The sequence below is a fragment of the Schistocerca americana genome, unplaced genomic scaffold (assembly GCF_021461395.2).
Source record: "Schistocerca americana isolate TAMUIC-IGC-003095 unplaced genomic scaffold, iqSchAmer2.1 HiC_scaffold_47, whole genome shotgun sequence".
In the NCBI taxonomy this organism is placed as follows: domain Eukaryota; kingdom Metazoa; phylum Arthropoda; class Insecta; order Orthoptera; family Acrididae; genus Schistocerca; species Schistocerca americana.
In genome coordinates this window covers 2320001-2325000 of record NW_025726203.1, presented here as the reverse complement: position 1 = coordinate 2325000, position 5000 = coordinate 2320001, and the positions used below count along the sequence as shown (strand labels likewise).

General features: G+C 60.9%; 1 pseudogene; it reads right to left on the bottom strand.

Moving 5' to 3' along the window:
- Positions 1 to 5000, bottom strand: part of LOC124583824 — an 8993-nt pseudogene that overhangs the window by 3378 nt on the left and 615 nt on the right.

Here is a 5000-nt window from a genome sequence, read left to right as displayed (position 1 = left end):
AGAGCGACAGGAGCGGACTGCGTCGGTGAGAGCAGTGTCCAAGATGAAGGTGTTTTCCAACATCCCATCCCGGGGGATGAATGCCCGCTGACGTTCGTCCACAGCACATGCACGCATCAGGCGTGACGCGAGAACCTTGTGAAAGGTCCGCGCCAACACCGAGCAGACCGTAATGGGGCGAAAGTCAGCGGGGGATGTTGGTGCAGCCGTTTTGGGGAGAAGTGACGTCCGGGCGCGAAGCAGACGCTCGGGGAGGGCGCGGGCCAGGAGGAAGAGGTTCAAGAGTTTCACCAGGACTTCATGCGGCAGGCGCCGCAGCTCCGCTGGAGTCAGGCCGTCCGGCCCGGCTGCCGATCCCCTGGGCGGCAAGGCAGCAGCGACCTCCTCACGTGTGACCGGCCCCCATAGGCACTCAGGAGCGACAGGCTCCGAGTGCGGGAGAAGGCGGTCACGGATGAAGCCGGCGGTGGAGATCGGCTTCTTCGTGAAGAGGTCCGCCCAGAAGTCCAGCAGACCGGGGATGTCGGGTGGCGGCTGCAGCAGGGTGCCGTCCAGCAAGCCGCGCACGCAACGCGCACGCGACCTACGGAAGGCGTCCTGTGTCCGCGCGTATTCCCAGCGGCGCCGCTTGCGCTTCTGCAGCGGCGGGGCGGCAGGCGGCCGCTTGGATGGTTGGCGCGGCCGCTGTGTCCTGGTGATCGACCTCTCCCCCCTGGACCCGACCGACGCAAGGGCATCCGGGAGCATGCCCAGGATGACATCGGGCGGCGTGCCCCGCCCCAGACCAATGACTCGATCCAGGGCAGAGAAACGCTGGGCGGAAGCAGGTAGCCCCGCCAGATGCTCCCAGATGGCGGCGTCAGTCGGCCCCTCCGGCGGCGGCCCGGTGGTGTCGGCCGCGAAGTCCTCGGCTGCGTCGACGGGCGGCGCAGCGGCCTCGCCCGCGTCAGGCAGCGAGCTCGCTGCTCCACGGCGGGACGCCGGCTCTTCGCCCCGACCGATCTCAAGTGCCTCCATGAATTGGCGGACAAGCTGCTTGTGGGCAGCTTGCCGCCGTCGGCACTTGATTGCCTCAAGCGTTCGGTCGGGGAACATCCTGGTAAGTTCTTGATTTACAAAGAAGAACCGGGCGTCCCTCTCGAGGAACAGTTCGGCCTCTGCCTTGGCGAGCGACAGGACTTCTTCCTCCGTCCACCTCGCGCGATGCCTCTCCGTCACGATCTCAGCGTTGGCGGCCGCAGGGTGTTGGCGGCGGCGATGGACCCCGAGACCGTTCTTCGTGGTAAAAGTGCGGTGGCACTCACTGCAAGCAAAGGGAGCTACACAAACTATCGCATTTTCGTTACGGCCGGTTGGCCGGATAGGTGCTGGGGTAGCTGGGGTGGCACCTTCAGCGGAAGGGCCACCATCTCTTGTTTCTTGTCGGCTGCCCCCAACTATAAAGGGATAATGCGAGGGGGGGCTGGTAACCCCCCCAAGCCCCTGGTGCGGTCTTCCACTCTGCGAAAATCAGCGGGCCCACGAGAAGGGGAGAAGACCGCAGGAGAGGAGAGGCTAAGAGGGCTAGGCCCATGTATTGCGCATCACTCTCCCTGTAACTATAACCCAAGGAAGGCACCTCGCAGCAGCAGCACGACTACATCAAGACCGCACTTCGAAAAGCCAAGTCCGGATGCAGCCACACCGCCGCCACTTGGCCATTCATTAGCCGTCTTTATTCATTGCTGAATAACACATATATATGTACAGATAGGGTGTGGCAGGTGTTTCACGCCATGTCCGCCACCGAGGTGGGGACTTACAGGGCGATGCCACAAGAAAAGGTTAAAACTACAATACATATACATATATATATGCTGGAAAGAACAGAAACAAAAACAACATAAGTTACGTACACAAAGAAGAAAGAACAAAGACGGGATATTCCTCCTGTGGATAGGCCCCAGGAGTCAAGGCGAAGAAAATAACCAGCATCCTATCCGACGCCGGCTCGCTCCATCGGACTGTGCGCCGTCATATATTCGAAAATGCGATAGCTCGTGCAGCAGCTTTGCAGTACTCTCGTGCTAAGCACCGCCAGTTCTCGGGGTCTAAATCCAAGTGCGGAGAGATCTCCGGCCGACGCTGGAGACCATACACCCCTCCAATTCAATGTCGCGGTGGACAGATTAAGAGAAGTCATAGTTAACTCACGCCGTTTACCCGCGCCTTGCTTGAATTTCTTCAACGTTGACATTCAAAGAGCACTGGGCAGGAATCGCTTTGGACGGAGGCTGGATACTGAACGGGGTACCCCCCACAAGCACCAACCACGCGACCCGACTCCTGGGAACCCCAGTTAACGAGTAGACGTGAGTGTCACCGTACCACAGCAGGGTGGTCACCGACGAGAACCGCCAGATCGCTCACCCAGCCGGACCTGTGGGATGACTTTCGTGTTACGCCCGAACCCCAGGCGGCAGGGACACTAGGGACGCGGCGGAAAGAACAACGCCGCCACCTAGCGTGGGACTAGTCACCGGGGACGACACCCGGCGGCCGCCAGAAATGAGGGCGCAGGCTATCGGCACTGATATATGAAAATGGGCCGGTCGCCTAACGCACCACAAAAAACCTACCGGGCGGCCGCCACGGATACAATAGCCACAGGACCTGCGTCCCAGGTGCAGTGAGAAAGGTTAGAACCACCAGTCTCGGTCGCACCTATGCCCCTCCGTGAAGCGGTTACTGTGCGGGTGTACCCGATGGGTTAATGTCCAGTCACCCTGAAGGGGATACCTGGACGGCGCCCGAATGAAGTCCAATGGAGTGGAAATCACAGGGCGTCAACACCCGCTAGGGCCATCGCAATGCTTTGTTTTAATTAGACAGTCGGATTCCCCCAGTCCGTGCCAGTTCTGAGTTGATCGTTGAATGGCGGCCGAAGAGAATCCGCGCACCCGCGCGCCCCCGGAGGAGCACGCTAAGGCGGACGCGGCCTCGCAGCAAGGAAGATCCGTGGGAGGCCAAGGCACGGGACCGAGCTCGGATCCTGCACGCAGGTTGAAGCACCGGGGCGCGAACGCCGCGCAGGCGCGCGCATCCTGCACCGCCGGCCAGCACGAGGCCAACCAACGGCGAGAGCAGACCACGCCCGCGCTAAACGCCCGCACTTACCGGCACCCCTACGGCACTCACCTCGCCCAGGCCCGGCACGTTAGCGCTGACCCACTTCCCGACCAAGCCCGACACGCCCCGATCCTCAGAGCCAATCCTTATCCCGAAGTTACGGATCCAATTTGCCGACTTCCCTTACCTACATTATTCTATCGACTAGAGGCTCTTCACCTTGGAGACCTGCTGCGGATATGGGTACGAACCGGCGCGACACCTCCACGTGGCCCTCTCCCGGATTTTCAAGGTCCGAGGGGAAGATCGGGACACCGCCGCAACTGCGGTGCTCTTCGCGTTCCAAACCCTATCTCCCTGCTAGAGGATTCCAGGGAACTCGAACGCTCATGCAGAAAAGAAAACTCTTCCCCGATCTCCCGACGGCGTCTCCGGGTCCTTTTGGGTTACCCCGACGAGCATCTCTAAAAGAGGGGCCCGACTTGTATCGGTTCCGCTGCCGGGTTCCGGAATAGGAACCGGATTCCCTTTCGCCCAACGGGGGCCAGCACAAAGTGCATCATGCTATGACGGCCCCCATCAACATCGGATTTCTCCTAGGGCTTAGGATCGACTGACTCGTGTGCAACGGCTGTTCACACGAAACCCTTCTCCGCGTCAGCCCTCCAGGGCCTCGCTGGAGTATTTGCTACTACCACCAAGATCTGCACCGACGGCGGCTCCAGGCAGGCTCACGCCCAGACCCTTCTGCGCCCACCGCCGCGACCCTCCTACTCGTCAGGGCTTCGCGGCCGGCCGCAAGGACCGGCCATGACTGCCAGACTGACGGCCGAGTATAGGCACGACGCTTCAGCGCCATCCATTTTCAGGGCTAGTTGCTTCGGCAGGTGAGTTGTTACACACTCCTTAGCGGATTCCGACTTCCATGGCCACCGTCCTGCTGTCTTAAGCAACCAACGCCTTTCATGGTTTCCCATGAGCGTCGATTCGGGCGCCTTAACTCGGCGTTTGGTTCATCCCACAGCGCCAGTTCTGCTTACCAAAAGTGGCCCACTTGGCACTCCGATCCGAGTCGTTTGCTCGCGGCTTCAGCATATCAAGCAAGCCGGAGATCTCACCCATTTAAAGTTTGAGAATAGGTTGAGGTCGTTTCGGCCCCAAGGCCTCTAATCATTCGCTTTACCGGATGAGACTCGTACGAGCACCAGCTATCCTGAGGGAAACTTCGGAGGGAACCAGCTACTAGATGGTTCGATTAGTCTTTCGCCCCTATACCCAGCTCCGACGATCGATTTGCACGTCAGAATCGCTACGGACCTCCATCAGGGTTTCCCCTGACTTCGTCCTGGCCAGGCATAGTTCACCATCTTTCGGGTCCCAACGTGTACGCTCTAGGTGCGCCTCACCTCGCAATGAGGACGAGACGCCCCGGGAGTGCGGAGGCCGCCGCCCCGTGAAGGGCGGGGAAGCCCCATCCTCCCTCGGCCCGCGCAAGGCGAGACCTTCACTTTCATTACGCCTTTAGGTTTCGTACAGCCCAATGACTCGCGCACATGTTAGACTCCTTGGTCCGTGTTTCAAGACGGGTCGTGAAATTGTCCAAAGCTGAAGCGCCGCTGACGGGAGCGATTATTCCGCCCGAGAGCATCCCGAGCCAACAGCGGCGCGGGTCCGGGGCCGGGCCAGGTAGGTCCGTCATCCGGGAAGAACCGCGCGCGCTTGCCGGGAGCCCGAGCGCCCAAAGGGGCGAATCGACTCCTCCAGATGTACCGCCGGGCAGCCAGCCAGGACACCGGGGCTCTGCCCAACAGACGCGAACCGAGGCCCGCGGAAGGACAGGCTGCGCACCCGGGCCGTAGGCCGGCACCCAGCGGGTCGCGACGTCCTACTAG